The following is a 20,765-nucleotide window of genomic DNA, read 5'->3' on the forward strand; positions in this document are numbered from 1 at the left end:
CACCAACTCACATGACATTGGCTATCAAGGTGCCTGCTGGTATTGAGTTGGGTACTCCAACTCCCTTACCTCCATTGGGGTGGTGTTCATCTCTGTGGCAAAGGATCTCAGGGTCACTGCTATGTCTGCTGTTTAGAAAATGACCACTAAATAGCTTATTCTTTCCTACCTTCTCTGCAAGCAGTCTTAAGTTAATGGCACTAAGGGTCATAGATTCCTGTATTTCAAAAGGAATTTTCCTCTGGAGTTGAGACCCATACATATGAAATCAGTTTTCAAAGTTAATCTTTAGTTTGGAGTACATAATTGCTGTGCAAAAGTGATCAGAATTTGTGATCAGGGTTAGCTGTCCTATTTGACTCTCAGCCATAAAATCGTCCAGAAACCTATATAAAGGACTTGGGTATACGGTTACAAACAAAAAGCCAACCAAGGCTATATCTACAAATTAAGATAAAAAGAATAAGAAGAATTTCCTATACACAGCCCCTTGTCCAGGCCATCAACATGATTTATTACAACCATATTAAGCCATGGTTATTAAGATTTATGTCTATAAGTCTAGTGTTATTCTTTAAAAATTTATTTTTATATTTTGGTCTCGTGTATAAAACAATCTACTAATGTGAATACATATTAGGATATTTCCTAAAATGTTTTAAGAAACGTAGCAATCCTGGTTATGATCTATCCCACGCATAGAGGCCAAAAGTCCCTTTTTCTTTTTTGCCTTGGATCTCTAGGGTACTAGAATCACAAAAATGCTATCTATCATCATTACTATTTAAGTAGGATTCAGTGAACAGACTTTTTTTCCCCACTAATACTATGTATTCAAGTTGTTGTATGTAACAGTATTCTATTCTATTTTTTTAATGTCAGTTTGATATATCATTGTAAGAATATACTCTATATATCCATTCTCCTGTTAGTGAACATTTGGGTTATTTTCCAGGATTTTTAATTTAATTTTTTGTCTTATGAACAGTACTGCTATAAAGAGGCTTGTAAATGTTTCTTTTTAATCATATATAAGAATTTCTTGTGGTAAATACCTAGGAAATGGATTGCTAGTCATAGGATTTGTGAATATTTATAAGTTAGTTTTAAATTGTTTTCCAAAGTGGTTGTATCAATTTATATTCCCACCAGTAGTGCTTAAGATTTCTTACTGGTTCACAAACTTGCTAACACCTGGTAATAATAGACTTAATTAACATATATAGAGATAGATATTTCATTCATGTTAATAACTAATATGTTTTAATACTGTTCTTGTGCTTTTATCCCATCTGTTTCTTTTATTGTAAATTTTTTTATGCATATTGCCAGTTTTTTAATTAGTTTTTTGTCTTTTTGCTATATAGGACTTCTTTACGTATTCTGTCTTCTAATCTTCTGTTAGATAAATATATTGAAAATATCTTATTCTAATTTATGGCTTAAGTTTTGCATTCTTGATACAGTTTCTGAGGATTAGTAGTTCTTAATTTTAATGTCATGGTATCAATCTTTTATTTTATTGTTAGTAGCTTCCATGTCTTGTTTAAGAAATCCTTACCATTCCACAAGCAATGAACTATTTTTTAATGTTGTCTCCAACATAAAAAGCTTTAAATATTGCCTTTCACACTTCACTCTTTAAATGCATGTGGAATTAGGTCTTGTGCTTGATGTGAATAGGAACCTCAGTTCAACTTTTTGTTCCACATCAAAACCCAATTTTTCTGAGCACCATTTATAGATGGAGCCATCCTTTCCCTAGTCATCTGCAGTATCACCCTTTCAGGTTTTCATGTATGAATGGATTTATTTCTGGCATTGCTCTTCTGTTTTGTTGGTGAATTTGACTATCCCTGTGTCAATATTATATATTCTTTTTTAAAAATCTTTTTTCTAATTGAAGTATAGTTGATTTACAATGTTGTGTTAATTTCTGGTATACAGCAAAGTGATTCAGTTTTACATATATATATACACATATTCTCTTTCATATTCTTTTCCATTATGGTTTATTATAGGATATTGAATATAGTTCCTTTGCTATACAGTAGGACCTTGTTGTCTATCTCCAAATGGCTTATTTCACTTTAGTTCCTGAGTGATAATTTTGAAGATGTTCCTGTGCTGTTTTCTCATTGACACTGAGGTTCCTCAGAAGTCTGCTCTCATTCTTACGGTGTTTCTTTGTAAGTTATCTGTCTTCTCTTTCTCTGACTTCTTTTAAGATCTTCTTTTTGTCTCTGCTTTCATAGGTTGTGTATAGAAATGGATCTATTTTTATTTATTCTACTTAGTCTACATTTTGCTTTACATATTTGTAGATTCATGACTTTGTCCGTTCTGGAAATATTTTAGTAATTTTTCTCTTCCAATTTTGCCTCATCTCCATACTCTGTTTACTTCTTCTGAGCCTATGATTAGGCATATGTTCTCATTCTGTACTTCATATCTCTTAACCTATCTTTTTATTTTGTATAAATTGGCAAGGTTAATGGTTTCTATTAGAAGATACCTATAAGTTGTTGGGTAATTTTAAATATTGTCATATCAGTCAGTTGGAACTATCTAAAGTCACGTGGAAATTGGTTTTATCATTAAAATTATATTAAAATACATAAAGAAAATAACACCCATACTCTTTGAGTCAGCAACCAAAGCCTGAATGTATTAGAATCACAAAACACAGCTGGGGATTTTATTATTATATTATAAAATGAGTCTACTCCAGGAGGTTATGGACTAAGAATATACCAATATATTTAACAGGCAGTTCTCTCACCATAAAATTTGATCTTAAATCACCAGGCTCAATGTTTATATTAATAATTTGTGTTGCTTTTCTGTTACTGCACAGTTGTAGGAACAAAAATAAAAGAATAGGTCAAGTTACCTCAAAAGTCACCAGGTAAATATCCAAAACTATGTTTGGCAGTTGAGCCAGATTAACAGATAGCACCAATTTTTGCTTTTTTATCACTTTATCAAATAGTAAGTAAGAAGTTGTGCAACAGGTAAATGGGAAAAGGAAGAGGTCCTTTGGGAAAGGAAGAATTATTAAGAAAATAACCTATTATACCTAGAATGTCAGAACTGCAAAGTCCTGGTGCCTTATAGTACATAATTTTCATCACATTTTAATAGACCAATAGGCAGAGAACTGGTTACAGCCAATGCTGAGTAAACTGGAATGAGCTAATGATGTCTTAACTGCCAGTTGGCCATACTAGATCGCTTTAAGGTATGAATCATTAGATTTTAGAAAAATACGATTGGATTTTTCTACTTTCCTATAAGTTTAGGAAGCACGTATTTTATCCAGGTTACAAGTTACAGGCAAAGGGAAAAATTTAACCTGCCCTGTGGCAAAAACCGAATTTATCCCCTCACCGGCCATACTTAATGTCACAGCAGTTTATTTTCCACACGAGAATTTATTTTTCACTCAGCAGCCTGAGAGAGTTTTTTATTACTGATAATCTGATGAAAACAAAATCTGTCAGTGATTTCCAAACATACCTAGAATAAAACCCAAGTGCATACAGAAACCTTCATGATCTGGCCCCTCCAATCTCTGACAACCTTCACTCTCACTGCCCTCCCTGGTAAACTCTTTTATTCACTACTTTGTTTCTTACACTTACTATTTCCTCTGCCATTTCCCCAGGTGTTTGTGTGACTTGCTGTGTCATGTCATTCAGGTCTCTGTTCCGATGTTACCACTTCGGAGAGGCCTTGCCTAAAAACCCCACCTAAAATAGACCTCTCTATCCCTAAATCATTCATTACTCTCTTTTTTAAGACTAAATCTTCTTCATAGTACTAAACATTGCCTGAAATGTTTATTACTTATTCATTTTTTACTTGTTTATTGTTTGTCTCACTTATCAGAAGACAAGTTTTTGTCTTTCTTCCCGTACTGACCTGAGAGATTTCTAGAGAGCCATTTAGCTGTTTTTTAAATGAACTAGGACTAGACATCTGACTTATTTACTCCCAGTCTAATAATTAATCAGTACTGCCACTCAAATGAATAAATATAACCTACCTCCAATATTTTCATTAGCTACTATTCGTGAGCACCTGTTATTTCCCTTAGTGCTGTGCATATATTAGCTCTCATTCTTGAAAAATATTATTAAAGTATTACTTTTATTCCTCTTCTTCAGGATGAGGAAACACAGGCTTATGGAGATTCAAAACTTTAAAAAATTATGTAGCTTGTAGGTGGCAGTTTCAGGTTTTGAAGTCAAATTAGTTTGGTTCCAAAATGTTTGTAGTTTTTAAGTACTGCTCACATTCTAAAAAAGAAGGCTGGAGAATGGAAAGAGTGTTGTATTTTGAGTCATAAAATATACCAGCTTTGTGTCATTGAGCAGGCGCCTTTGTTTGTCTGAGTCTCAGTCCCTCATCTATAAAATATGTATAACAAACATATATAACGAGGAGAGTACAGACTATCAATGCTAGTTTAATAAATAAATGAATCAAAGATAGAAATCTTAAAGTAGATGAAAAATACTGAAATTAATATCTTATTCATAATTATCTTAGTAGACTGGGACACAATTTACACCATGCCTTCATTATTACCAAATGTCCAATCAGTTTTATGAGTAATCCTGTGAAACAAGAATTCCAAGCATTGAAGAAAGAGGAAAAGCTGAAATGGCAATCTCTATTAGTTGTGAAAGCCTAGCAATAGACCACCAGTAGTATATTCTACCGTACATATTGACATCATTCCTCAGCTTGCAGGTGTTTTCTAATGTAGGAGTCGGGTGCAAAGTGTAAAAGGAAAAACATACTTGTCTTTGCTCTTTGACCAAACATTGTGGAATGGTTAAAATGTCATACTCTAACGAAGTTGTTCACAGCATAGGTCAGGAATCAGTGTCAAAATACATGCACAGCACTCCTTGGCCCCCTACAGAAATTATTTCTAAGATTTCTTTGATGGAAATTAAATTTTACACAGTAATTTTGCCTTATGGGGTTAGCAGACGCAAACTATTATATATAGAAGGGTTAAACACCAAGGTCCTACTGTATAGCACACAGAACTATATTCAGTATCCTGTAATAAACCATAATGGAAAAGAAAAGAAAAGAATTGGGCTGTTCAGAAATACACACATGGGCAACATATTAAGACTTATTAGTAACCACCATTAGTGTGCATGTTATATATCCAAAGCTGATGTGAAGCTCATATCTCATCCTCGTTTTTCCTTTGAAGTCCTATGATTGTCATTTATAAAAGATGTAGTCAAAAAGCTAAATGATAAAGACCAGGAACTTAGGTTAAATTGAGGAGAATAAGAGTTTCAGGATCATCTTTATTTTTCCAGAAAAATTGTGGATGAATATTAATATATTTAGTGATCACTTGTGGCAAATGATATTGAATATGTTCATTGTCCAATTGAATTACATTTTATTAAATTATATGCTTAGTTATAGTAAGCTTAGATTAATAGCTAGAATTCCAAAGGCATTAAGGCAACTCAAAGTCATCTGTTAGGCCAGTCATGTGTTTTTGCCTCATGGAGAAGCTTAAACTCTGTGAAAGCAAAGAAGAATAATGTTAGGGCTGTGTTTTTGTGTCACTGAGTAGAGATTCAGTCAAACATAACATTGCTATTTTAGGGCAGATTATTTCAAGTCGACATCCCAAACAATGTAGTTTCTGATAAAATGTGCCATTAATTTCTTCATTGAGTTTTCTAAATTCAACACAATATTGCAAATACTGGTGTAGGGCCAATTAACAATAATTTAATTTCTGTTTAGTGAAATTCTCTCTTTCTAAGTTAAGATTAAAGCATTTAAACTGTTTCTTTTACTGATGATTTCTATTCTGCTTGTACAAATGACCTTGTAAGAGTTCCCCATAAGAAGTTTTTAAATACATGTGTGTTAGGTGTTTAAAGTCAAAATAAGCAAAAATACTTGTAGTGCATTTGTTGTGTAGTTAAAATTATTGTGCTCATTTCCAAAGATTATGTCTGCACTCTAATATTTGTCAAAGATAAAATTTCCATTATTTTATAATTTTTAAACATATCTTTATGGTATCATCGTGACTATATCCTCATATTTAGCATCTGCTGTGTGCTAGGGGCTGAAACAAGACTGATGTTCTGAAAACAACGGGGTAGTATAGCCATTTTACTCCAAGTGCTCCTGAAATAGTTAAGTATGTATGTGATGAGCATATTGGCTCACTTCTTACTTTTTAAACCATATTTTGGAATTATGTAGAAATGAGCAAAATATCAAGCCTATATAATTGATCAATAATATTGACAATTTCTAATAGAACTTCTATTATAGTATCCATAATATAAAGCATAGGAATTAGTGATAGATTGTTCTAGCAAAAGAAATATTTAAGAAGCCATAAGCCTTCTATAGTAAAGAAAGTGTCAATACAGAATGAATACTGAAGCATTTTTTTCTTATTAACTACTTGAAAAAATTTAATGTATGAGATGAATTTTAATTTATAAACTATATTATTAATGATAGCTAAATGTATAGATATACATTATAGAAAATATAGTTAAATATAATATATTATGTACCTACATAGAGATATGTTATGTAATATATGATAGTATATATATATATGTGTATATATATGTATGTGTGTGTGTGTGTGTGTATATATATACATAATTTGTGGAAGTGACTGCTTTATCAATTTGGAATTTAGTCTCTATATCTAATTTGATGTGCATGTATAATGGCATGGAGTCTTATTTCTGAGATACACCTTACATAATGACATGAGAGAACCCTATAACTTCTGTGGTACACCAATCTGGTGTCATGGGTGAGGTGAGGTTAGAGGCTGGGTAGTGACATTTCTTCCTCCTCTTCTTTCAATATGATACCTTTTGCAAAAAGGAAGGATGACTGACTTTATATTTTTAACTCTATTTACAGTTAAATAGGCTCAGACACATAGCTTATCATAATTGTTAATTTCCTTTTCATGTGAAGGGTAGATGGATGTTTCTAATCAGAGTGGTTCTTCTTCAAGTGAGAGAATTTATATTACTTCCATTTTGTGAATCTTATATCTTTACCACATGGTTTCAAAGATCACCATGCATATTTGCATCAATATAGTGAAGAGGGAAGGAATATGGGTTATAATTATAAGGAAGATTTCTTTATAGGCCAGACTTGAAAGTAGCTTTCATCACTTCCTACAAAATTCCATTGGCTAGAAATTAGTCATTTGGCTCCACACTTTTACAAGGGATGTTGGGAAACATCATTTAGCTGTTTCCCAAGGAAAAAGAGGCAATAGGTTTGTTGATGAGCTGGCAGTCTCTCTTCCAGTGACCAATCATTAGCTATTTTGAAGATTCCAAAATAGCCAGCATAATAATTATAAATATGTATTTATTTTTCTAGATGGAAGATTTGTCATATATTTGATATGTAGAGTCCATTAGTGATTCTGTTTTCTTGTCTGATCCTTTATTCTCTGACTTATGCTTGCACCACTCTTCAGAAGTGGCCTGACAGAATTTCTGAATAAATGGTTATATCTGATGGGTAAAATTCCTCATATATCAGTCAGTCCTTCAACCATAAAAGAAGAATAGGAAAAGGCTTCCTTCCTCAATGAGCCTTCATCTAACTGGGGAGACAGAATTATGTTCCTCAAAATGTATTTGCTGTCGAACAAAAAAGAGAAAGGGAAATCTCTCCCAGCAGCCTCAGAAGCAGCGGATTAAAGCTCCACAATCAACTTGATGTACCCTGCATCTGTGGAATACATGAATAGTCAACAAATCATCCCAAATTGAGGAGCCAGGAGTCAGTGCTGTGCTTCTGAGGTGGGAGAGCCAACTTCAGGACACTGGTCCACAAGAGACCTCCCAGCTCCACATAATATCAAACGGCGAAAATCTTCCAGAGATCTCCATCTCAACACCAACACCCAGCTTCACTCAACGACCAGCAAGCTACAGTGCTGGACACCCTATGCCAAACAACTAGCAAGACAGGAACACAATGCCACCCATTAGCAGAGAGGCTGCCTAAAATCATAAAAAGTCTGCAGACACCCCAAAACACACCACCAGACGTGGACCTGCCCGCCAGAAAGACAAGATCCAGCCTCATCCACCAGAACACAGGCACTAGTCCCCTCCACCAGGAAGCCTACACAACCCACTAAACCAACCTTAGCCACTGGGGAAAGACACCAAAAACAACGGGAACTACGAACCTGCAGCCTGCAAAAAGGAGACCCCAAACACAGTAACATAAGCAAAATGAGAAGACAGAAAAACACACAGCAGGAGAAGGAGCAAGACAAAAACCCACCAGACCTAACAAATGAAGAGGTACTAGGCAGTCTGTCTGAAAAAGAATTCAGAATAATGATGGTAAAGATGATCCAAGATTCTATTTCCAAGATCCAAAATCTTGGAAGTAGAATAGACAAAATGCAAGAAACAGTTAACAAGGACCTAGAAGAACTAAAGATGAATCAAGCATCAATTAAAAACACAATAAATGAAATGAAAAATACTCTAGATGGGATCAATAGCAGAATAACTGAGGCAGAAGAACGGATAAGTGAGGTGGAAGATAAAATAGTGAAAATAACTGCTGCAGAGCAAAATAAAGAAAAAAGAATGAAAAGAACAGAGGACAGTCTCAGAGACCTCTGGGACAACATTAAACGCACCCACATTCGAATTATAGGGGTTCCAGAAGAAGAAGAGAAAAAGAAAGGGACTGAGAAAATATTTGAAGAGATTATAGTTGAAAACTTCCCTAATATGGGAAAGGAAATAGTTAATCAAGTCCAGGAGGCACAGAGAGTCCCATACAGAATAAATCCAAGGAGAAATATGCCAAGACACATATTAATCAAACTGTCAAAAATTAAACACAAAGAAATCATATTAAAAGCAGCAAGGGAAAAACAACAAATAACACACAAGGGAATAAGGGAATCCCCATCAGGATAAAAGCTGATCTCTCAGCAGAAACTCTACAAGCCAGAAGGGAGTGGCAGGACATAATTAAAGTGATGAAGGAGAAAAACCTGCAACCAAGATTACTGTACCCAGCAAGGATCTCATTCAGATTTGATGGAGAAATTAAAACCTTTACAGACAAGCAAAAGCTGAGAGGGTTCAGCACCACCAAACCAGCTTTACAACAAATGCTAAAGGAACTTCTCTAGGCAAGAAACACAGCAGAAGGAAAAGACCTACAATAACGAACCCAAAACAATTAAGAAAATGGGAATAAGAACATACATATCAATAATTACCTTAAATGTAAATGGACTAAATGCTCCCACCAAAAGACACAGATTGACTGAATGGATACAAAAACAAGACCCATATATGTGCTGTCTACAAGAGACCCACTTCAGATCTAGAGACACATACAGACTGAAAGTAAGGGGATGGAAAAAGATATTCCATGCAAATGGAAACCAAAAGAAAGCTGGAGTAGCAATTCTCATATCAGACAAAATAGACTTTAAAATAAAGACTACTAGAAGAGACAAAGAAGGACACTACATAATGATCAAGGGATCGATCCAAGAAGAAGATATAACAATTGTAAATATTTATGCACCCAACATAGGAGCACCTCAATACATAAGGCAAATACTAACAGCCATAAAAGGGGAAATCGACAGTAACACAATCATAGTAGGGGACTTTAACACCCCACTTTCACCAATGGACAGATCATCCAAAATGAAAATAAATAAGGAAACACAAGCTTTAAGTGATACATTAAACAAGATGGACTTAATTGATATTTATAGGACATTCCATCCAAAAGCAACAGAATACACATTTTTCTCAAGTGCTCATGGAACATTCTCCAGGATAGATCATATCTTGGGTCACAAATCAAGCCTTGGTAAATTTAAGAAAATTGAAATTGTATCAAGTATCTTTTCTGACCACAATGCTATGAGACTAGATATCAATTACAGGAAAAGAGCTGTAAAAAATAAAAACACATGGAGGCTAAACAATACACTACTTAATATTCGAAGTGATCACTGAAGAAATCAAAGAGGAAATTTAAAAATACCTAGAAACAAATGACAATGGAGACACGACGACCCAAAACCTATGGGATGCAGCAAAAGCAGTTCTAAGAGGGAACTTTATAGCAATACAATCCCACCTTAAGAAACAGGAAACATCTCGAATAAACAACCTAACCTTGCACCTAAAGCAATTAGAGAAAGAAGAACAAAAAAAACCCCAAAGTTAGCAGAAGGAAAGAAATCATAATAGATCAGATCAAAAATAAATGAAAAACAAATGAAGGAAATGATAGCAAAGATCAATAAAACTAAAAGCTGGTTCTTTGAGAAGATAAACAAATTGATAAACCATTAGCCAGACTCATCAAGAAAAAAAGGGAGAAGACTCAAATCAATAGAATTAGAAATGAAAAAGGAGAAGTAACAACTGACACTGCAGAAATACAAAAGATCATGAGAGATTACTACAAGCACCTCTATGCCAATAAAATGGACAACCTGGAAGAAATAGACAAATTCTTAGAAATGCACAACCTGCCAAGACTGAATCAGGAAGAAATAGAAAATATGAACAGACCAATCACAAGCACTGAAATTGAAACTGTGATAAAAAATCTTCCAACAAACAAAAGCCCAGGATCAGATGGCTTCACAGGCGAATTCTATCAAGCATTTAGAGAAGAGCTAACACCTATCCTTCTCAAACTCTTCCATAATATAGCAGAGGGAGGAACACTCCCAAACTCATTCTACGAGGCCACCATCACCTTGATACCAAAACCAGACAAAGATGTCACAAAGAAAGAAAACTACAGGCCAATATCACTGATGAACATAGATGCAAAAATCCTCACCAAAATACTAGCAAACAGAATCCAACAGCACATTAAAAGGATCATACACCATGATGAAGTGGGGTTTATTCCAGGAATGCAAGGATTCTTCAGTATACGCAAATCAATCAATGTGATACACCATATTAACAAATTGAAGGAGAAAAACCATATGATCATCTCAATAGGTGCAGAGAAAGCTTTCGACAAAATTTAACACCCATTTATGATAAAAACCCTGCAGAAAGTAGGCATAGAGGGAACTTACCTCAACATAATAAAGGCCATATATGACAAACCCACAGCCAGCATCGTCCTCAATGGTGAAAAACTGAAACCATTTCCACTAAGATCAGGAACAAGACAAGGTTGCCCACTCTCACCACCCTTATTCAACATGGTTTTGGAAGTTTTAGCCACAGCAATCAGAGAAGAAAAGGAAATAAACGGAATCCAAATCGGAAAAGAAGAAGTAAAGCTGTCACTGTTTGCAGATGACATGATACTATACATAGAGAATCCTAAAGATGCTACCAGAAAACTACTAGAGCTAATCAATGAATTTGGTAAAGTAGCAGGATACAAAATTAATGCACAGAAATCTCTGGCATTCCTATATACTAATGATGAAAAATCTGAAAGTGAAATCAAGGAAACACTCCCATTTACCATTGCAACAAAAAGAATAAAATACCTAGGAATAAACCTACCTAAGGAGACAAAAGACCTGTATGCAGAAAATTATAAGACACTGATGAAAGAAATTAAAGGTGATACAAATAGATGGAGAGATGTACCATGTTCTTGGATTGGAAGAATCAACATTGTGAAAATGACTCTACTACCCAAAGCAAGCTACAGATTCAATGCAATCCCTATCAAACTACCACTGGCATTTTTCACAGAACTAGAACAAAAAATTTCACAATTTGTATGGAAACACAAAAGACCCCGAATAGCCAAAGCAATCTTGAGAACGAAAAATGGAGCTGGAGGAATCAGGCTCCCTGACTTCAGACTATACTACAAAGCTACAGTAATCAAGACAGTATGGTACTGGCACAAAAACAGAAAGATAGATCAATGGGACAGGATAGAAAGCTCAGAGATAAACCCACGCACATATGGTCACCTTATCTTTGATAAAGGAGGCAGGAATGTACAGTGGAGAAAGGACAGTCTCTTCAATAAGTGGTGCTGGGAAAACTGGACAGGGACATGTAAAAGTATGAGATTAGATCACTCCCTAACACCATACACAAAAAAAGCTCAAAATGGATTAAAGACCTAAATGTAAGGCCAGACACTATCAAACTCTTAGAGGAAAACATAGGCAGAACACTCTATGACATAAATCACAGCAAGATCCTTTTTGACCCACCTCCTAGAGAAATGGAAATAAAGACAAAAATAAACACATGGGACCTAATGAAACTTAAAAGCTTTTGCACAGCAAAGGAAACCATGAACAAGACCAAAAGACAACCCTCAGAATGGGAGAAAATATTTGCAAATGAAGCAACTGACAAAGGATTAATCTCCAAAATTTATAAGCAGCTCATGCAGCTCAATAACAAAAAAACAAACAACCCAATCCAAAAATGGGCAGAAGACCTAAATAGACATTTCTCCACAGAAGATATACAGACTGCCAAGAAACACATGAAAGGATGCTCAACATCTTTACTCATTAGAGAAATGCAAATCAAAACTACAATGAGATATCATCTCACACCAGTCAGAATGGCCATCATCAAAAAATCTAGAAACAATAAATGCTGGAGAGGGTGTGGAAAAAAGGGAACACTCCTGCACTGCTGGTGGGAATGTGAATTGGTACAGCCACTATGGAGAACGGTATGGAGGTTCCTTAAAAAACTACAAATAGAACTACCATATGACCCAGCAGTCCCACTACTGGGCATATACCCTGAGAAAACCATAATTCAAAGAGAGTCATGTACCAAAATGTTCATAGCAGCCCTATTTACAATAGCCCGGAGATGGAAACAACCTAAGTGTCCATCGACAGATGAATGGATAAGGAAGATGTGGCACATATATACAATGGAATATTACTCAGCCATAAAAAGAAACGAAATTGAGCTATTTGTAATGAGGTGGATGGACCTAGAGTCTGTCATACAGAGTGAAGTAAGTCAGAAAGGGAAAGACAAATACTGTATGCTGACACTTATATATGGAATTTAAGGGAAAAAAATGTCATGAAGAACATAGGGGTAAGACAGGAATAAAGACACAGACCTACTAGAGAATGGACTTGAGGATATGGGGAGGGGGAAGGGTAAGCTGTGACAAAGCGAAAGAGCGACATGGACACATATACACTACCAAACGTAGGGTAGATAGCTAGTGGGAAGCAGCCGCAGAGCACAGGGAGATCAGCTCGGTGCTTTGTGACCGCCTGGAGGGGTGGGATAGGGAGAGTGGGAGGGAGACGCAAAAGGGAGGGGATATGGGAACATATGTATATGTATAACTGATTAAATTTGTTATAAAGCAGAAAAAAAATGATTGCTAATGTTTACAGAGCACTTTCTATGTGTCACGCATTTGTGCTGCCATATTATCTCATTTACACCTCCCAGCAGTCCTAGGAAGTAGATGTGACCATAACCTCTTTCTACAGATGAAAACTTCAAGCGCAGAAAGCTTTTACCCCTAGGCATTCATTCAACAAACATCTCAGCACTATGGGCCCACGCAACCAAGTGGAATATATTATTTAAGTGTGAGCTGACCTCATTTTGTCTTGCTGTGAAAGTGCCAAAGCCCTGCTCCTAAATCACCACAGCTCAGGCAGTAGGTATCTTGGCTCTGTTACGTTGGAAGTATTTTTGAGAAAGATTTAAAGAAAAGTTATGAAGTCACCAGGCCTGGAGTTCCTGTATAATCGGATCATCAACTAGTGTCACGTAGGCACCCACCTGCGCAGAGCAGCCCCAGGACCAGCCCAAGTGAAGCACCTGAAGATTAAGGGCCACCAGCCCGAGTGGCTGCTGCCTTGGGAACCGCCTCACCTGACAAAGGACCAGCATAAGTCACAGTGAACTCTTAACACAAGATTTGATGTACTGCGCTTGGATTTGATCTATCATGAGACTCCATCTGCTTTTAAAGACCAGGTGATTTAATACCAGGAGCAAGAACTGAGAGCTTTCTAACACAAGTTAGTACAGGCTCTCAGAATATTGCCCCGTCACCTTCTGAACTCCTAAGAACTCTTAGGTTTCCGAGGACATTAGGTAAGAACTTCAACTACTACTTTAACTAAACCGTAAGATATTGAGACCCATCTTAACGCTCACAATTCATTTTCATTCTTGCCATCAACAACACATGGAACTTACCTGGGAATCCTTGAGATGGACCGAGTCTTGAATCAAGTCTCTGCCTATCACTAAAAGCTTCAACATATACATCAAGTCACAGTGAAAAGGATTCTGATACTGGCTAAAGCCCCAGGACAAAGACGAGTGGGTACTCACCAAAATGAAGAGAGATGGGAAGCTGGCCTGTGGAGACCAGGGAAGCAGTTAGGATCAGAAGCAGGCCTCTAGGCTCAGCTGTTCTGCCCCAAATATCCAACTGAGTCAGGCCCTAAGCCCCACTGTCCCTGGATCAGAGCGTCCTTTATTTTTCCCTATGGGTTACACAGCATATAGGAAAGAGGTGTGATCTGGCAGCAAGAGGCCGGACTAGGCCTGTGGTTTCCAAACATTTGTTGCGTCAGAATCACCTGGAACCTTGTTAAGACACAAGTTCCTGTGCCCCTCCCCCAGATTCAGGAGATCTGGGTGGAGCCAGAGAACTCTAGCAAGTTCCCATTTGATACTGATGCTGCAGGTAGGACCACGCTTTGAGAGCCACTGAATTTCACTTTTGTGACCTTGGCCATGGTACTTATCCACTTTGAGCCTCGATGCCCACGCCTGCAAAAGCACAAAGCAGGCTCATTCTCTTTGGAACCATTCCACCATCGCTGTGCCTCAAGTTCTGTCTTGTTATAAAACCAGAACTTCCAAAAGTCCACATCACATTTCTGAATGCAGACAGTGAGTCGGATCCAATGCTCATATTGCATTGTATCAGCAACAGCAGTTTAGTTAATTGACTACAAAGCCAACAAGACAGAACTTAAAACACAAGCCAGTGTTTGCTCTTTTTTGGAGGTGCCATGGCAATATTATTTGGCAAGGTTCTCAGTGTGGTTAGCTGTACCATGTTCTGTGATATGGATAAACCATTGTGGATACATTTACTCATTCTATGGTTAAACAAAAGAGAATCTACATAAGCCCAGCTATTTTTAAAGAATTTAGCTTTGGTTCCAAAACTAAGTTTTATTTCCAAGCCATATGGATGGGTAGCTATGCTCTTACACAAGATTTCAGATGTCAGTGTCCACAGGGGCTGGGTGAACTGCTGCTGGGTGCCCAGTTGACCAGGCTGAGCGATAGGAAATGGCTTTCCTCTGGAGTCAGCCATGGTCCTGACCCCACCACGTCTCTGGCAACCTGAGGTGTCTGGGAGGCCGGCTCGTAGGCACTTGGTCCAGTGCCGCTGTGTCCGAGTAAGTGGCTTCACGAGGTTGTCAGCCTCACGGCTGTGAAGACAAACCCCACACACTCAAGGTGATGGAAACACCCCCTGCCCCCGAGGGCTCTGTCCTCTCCTCCTGGTTAGTATTTATTTTCAGCACCTGTTTCATGCGGTTTTTTATTCTCTACCTATTGCACTGTTGTGACTTGTTGGCCATTATTTGATTTTTGTACGAAAAAAGCTTTGTTATAGAAATCAGCATACTATTTTTTTAAATCTGGAGAGAAGATATTACGGTGACTGAAAATACGGTCAGGTGTGAAATATAGTGTATAAAAGCCTTCTTGCCATCCTGTCGGTCATGTTACATTCATTTTATATTTGCTGGCAATATTGAAGGGATTCTTTTGTGTTTAAACTCTAATTTCTATCACAGTGTCATGAATTTTTAAAATTAGTATTTCATCACAGTTGTCTCAGTGTTGGTTAACTAATTTTTGCCAGGACCATTATTGATCAAGCAAATAAATTCAACAGCCATTTGAGGAAAAAAAAGAATTCCCTCATTTCTTTAAAAAAATTTTTTTTGAACTGAGTACCAACCTTGCTAGGCACTATATGCTAAATGCTAAAAATATATTGGGGGGGGCAACAAGGTCCCTGATCTGATGGGGGCTTGGAAAAATGGTGCCAACAGACAATAAAATATTTACAAAAATTTTAAAAAAATGTATTTGCTGAAATGGCTGGTAGAGGCAGAGGAAATGGAAATTTAGTAAAGAGTAAGATCATTATGGATTGATGCATGATCAAAGTTCTTTTTCGGCTAGAGTATGAAGAAAATGTAGTATAGATGCTTGGAGAATGTAGTGCTGCTATGGTGCCAAGACAATACTCAGTGCTTACACTGTTGTTACTTAATTGGAATAGATGCCATGTGTTTGTAATATCATTAAGTGCAAGGTAGCACACTAAATTAATGATACCATGGTAACTGCCTCCACAAGGAAGAAGCACAGAAGTAGGTGAGGATCTCAGCGACTCATAAGACAAATAGAGGTTGACTGAAAAACACAGGTAAAATTCAAACCCTAGCCTAGTTTATAAAATTTGGGGGAATTACATGGTCTAGAGAAACCAGGGACATTTCCCATGGTATGAAATCAATTATTATCCCTTAGTTTTACCTCTACAAGACAGGAAGTCAAGACTGATGGTTCCTCTCAGTGTTGACAAAATCACATTTCCCATTTCAAAAACACTTCTGGTCCGTATTCACAAATAATGCAGTGACAAGCATTAAAAGATTTACAAAGGGTGTGGCTGTCCTGTTGGGACCATTGACAAGACATTTTAGTGTCTTCACTAAAATGCAATATAGTTAGTGCTACCAGAAATTAAATACTGCTAACCAAAAGCGACTCCCTGAGATTTGGATTCAACTACTCTTCCTTACTGCCCACTTGAAGGACAGCTGGTAATTTTCTTTACTTGGTGCTTATAGAACTCTCACTAGTAAAGGACATCAGATATTTCTGAGACCAGAAAAAACTATTAGCTTTGGATAATTTCAGTGAAACATTAAAATTAGAGAGGGAAAAAATCAGGAAAACAAACTGATCAAGTAGAAACAGTATATTCAAGAGCATGTGATTGGGGAAGCTCAGAGGGGTTAGTTCACTGCCTTTAGGAGAAGGTTATTTATTACTTGTCAACCAAAAGACAGCCTTCTAAGCACCTCCCTGACCTGTCATTTTGTTTATAAAAGTAGCTTCATGTATAAAAGAGAACTAACCCAAAGCCTAAGTAACCTAAGTCTTTATTTTAAGCCAAATTAAATTTAAATTATTTTATATCTAATAAAGAAATATGCAAATCTTATGTATAAGAATGATCATGTTAAAACACTTTGAATGAAGATCTTTGAAACCCTATAAAAGATTGAATTTTTTAAAAATCCTTACCTTAAAAATTAAACTTTGCAATATGCAGATGGAAAAGTGAGGCTCTTAGAAATCATAATCATTGTCAAATTCACTAATAAAATAGGATGACATCTATAATACGCAGTAGTGGATCAAGGAAGATCAACTAGTTTTCATCTAGCAAGCTAGTTATTTGTCTACATTTCAAACAATTGTTTTTCATTGAATTAACAGATAATTTTCTGATTCATATCCGATTCATGAGACATTCAAGAAGTTAAAACTAGGGGATCTGGAGAGATAAATAAAAAGTTTGATCAACACAGAGAGACTCTGTGTACATGTATGATTACTGCTATTATTTCTTACAATTAGTTTTGAAATGTTTAGATGGGTTATCACCCCTCTCTCTCTTTTCTACACACACACACACACACACACACACACACACACACACTCCTTACCCTGAAACCTGTAAGGCCCATTTTATTTGGTTATGTAAATCATCATATTTAGGTAAGAGGACAGAGCTTTTCCGTTTGTTTGTTTTCTTTTTTTTAACCATGAGAAGTTTGAAGAGACAATCAGTTTTGTCAGTACTCTCATTAAAGATGTCTCCTTAATTTTTAGATAACCTTCCAGAAGTCAGACAATGGTAGAGACTCCCCTGCCCTTTCCGCTTCTTCCCAAGAATCAAAATTTACCCTCTCCTTCCTCCCTACTCCATCTGATAATCCCAGGGGCCTGGTCATCAGAAGTTAAACCAAAAGGGGAGGGAATGAAGAAGTTGAGAGCCCTGAAGGGCCGGCGGGGGATCGGGGGTGTGAGGGCAGCAGGGGAAGGATGTGGAGGCTCCTGTAAGGTGACTATGGAGGGTGAACATCCGTGTAGGAGACAGTGCTCAGGTGCATGCTGTAGACCAGAGGAGGCACTCTCAGTCCTCGGTACCCTGTGGACTCTGTGTGATCGACAAACGTCGTCTGACTTTAAGCAGATGATTAAAATAAATTCTGTCTTTAGCTGAGTGAATTTTATCATTTACGGCTTTTATGTGAGAGCACTCTACCATCCTGCCCTTTCACATTAGCGTCATAGCACAAGGTTACCAATGCTATCAGTAATATAAATGAATGTCTGCGCTTGTTGGTTCTGGAATGTTCAGTATGGGGGGGGGGAGGATGCAGTAGTCCTCAGGCAGAAATGCGCCTCCATGGAAAAAAGTGGAAGAAAAAATGTTTTTTTATGGGTCACATTGAGAAAGTGAGGCAGTTCATTGTAGGTGGGCATGCTGCTTATTCCAAATGTTCTTGTGCCTGTTTATTCACATCTATTGCTGTCAGCATCCAGAAATTCTTGAGAGCTACAAAAAGGCCTTGTTAATGTCAACAGTGACTTCTTACCTTTGTAAAATATTCATAAGAATTCTTAAGTATGACTTTATGTGCTTACAGAGACTCTGTAGAGAAAAAAGCATTTTGTTTATATTAAGGAATGAACTATTAGCACTGCTTATTTTATAGTTTCTGTCTTTCAAGGGCTCATTAATTTCTATTTTTTGATTTTTATGTTTGCTTTTTGCTTGTTTTATAACTTGACTCTTTATTTAGACTGTTGATAGTAAAGATGTGCATAGATTAACCATTCATTATGAACACTCTTGTCTCTGTGGACATCCAAAACGGGTAGGGAACTCACACTCAGAGAGTTCTTACAGTATTGGGGGCACATTTGTAGCATAGTTTCTGTTTAATTCTCACACCAGCTCTATAAGGTAGATATCCTTACTCATAGAGGTTCATAGAACTAAAATGATTTGTTCATGTTCGTGTGCCAGTAAAGAAGCAAGCTGGGATTGAACACATTTTCTTAGTGCCATTTCCAGCAATATTTCCACAGCATTACAGCTAACTGTGGTTGTATTATTATACAGTTTGAAATAAGCAGGACAATTTTGGGCAGGATATGGGGATGGAGCCAGAAGAGAGGAATTATAAAAAGCAGTCAACTGATGTCTGTGGGACTGAGAAATTGGTTGATAGAAGATACGTTTCATTTATAAGCTGTGTTAATGACTTGTATTAACCATTATAGACTGTAACCTTTTAATATCAAACTCCTGTCTAACCCTGGGGTAATGTTCTGGGTGCTATTTGAGTCTCCTTTTAGTCAGTGGTCATTATTAAATCTTTTGCTATAATTTGAAATGAGCTCTACCAGTAGGTTATTTTCTTATTCAGAATTATAAGTAGGTCAGTGAAAACAGAGCTCTGTATTCTTTCTGAAATAGTCAATGATTTTCTTTCAACATGCATGAAAGGTTTTAATGAATAAAATAGAAACCTGATGAGAAGGAAAATTAAGCCCAGTTACTAATTGGTAGGAAAGATCAAATGGGAAGCAAACAAAACTTTCTTTTGACTAGATGAAGCATAGTAATCCAGTTATAAAACAATTTATGTTCTGTATTCATAGAATACATCTATTAAATATTCCCATCATTATTTTAATCACTGAATTTAAAAAGAAAGGTCCTTAAAACATTAGGCACTGCCATCGTTGCAATTTTTTATTTTTCAAAACATAACGTGGTACACTAAACACTTTTACCTGGCTAGTGGATTTAAAAACTTAGCCCCAAATTGGTTAAAGTTATTAAGCTTTCTTTTTTCTATAATCAGAAATTTTTCCACATAAAATTATTCTTTCAAAATAAAAGTGGTACATACACACAGCAACCAGAATAAAAAAAGCAAACATTTCTTTTTGCAGTAAACAATCTCCCGTCCCCCGGCCCCACTACACCTCTATTCCCACCTTCTGGAGAGTAACTTCTTGGAAATTAAAAGAAAACAAATTGACTGATTATGCATTGTAGTTTTCCTTAAGCATTTTTAAATTTAAAAGTGATCTATTCTTTTCTCAAGTATTTATTTGTTCTTCATTCTTAAGATAATAATGCCTTCTCATTTTTTACCTTATTTTCTATAGTTGTTTTTCTTTTTTCTTTTTCTTTTAATAAAGTACAGACATTGGCAGTAACGGCCACAGAATGGAGCAAGTTTTAGGAATTGTAAGGATACAGATCCGAGTTCAACAAGCTCAACAAAGATGAAAATCTTTAATAATGAGCCGTGAGTCCCTTGCTGCTGAATGCATTCAAGCTAAGGGTCGATGAAGCACTAGTGACATCCTGGAAGGAATTTCCACATTAGGAAGAAGTTTGGACCACTCAGTGCTTAGTTAACTTGTAGATTCTACTGTTGCTTCTAATATCATGATGACCTTTGTGGTAAAGACTTGTAGGGCTCACACACACTGGTTCCTGTCTTCTTCCTGGCATATGGGGATTATATTTTGCTGCCCCCTCGTAGCTAAGCAGGACTATGTGAC

The sequence above is a fragment of the Hyperoodon ampullatus genome, assembly GCF_949752795.1.
Source record: "Hyperoodon ampullatus genome assembly, chromosome: 6".
Classification (NCBI taxonomy): domain Eukaryota; kingdom Metazoa; phylum Chordata; class Mammalia; order Artiodactyla; family Ziphiidae; genus Hyperoodon; species Hyperoodon ampullatus.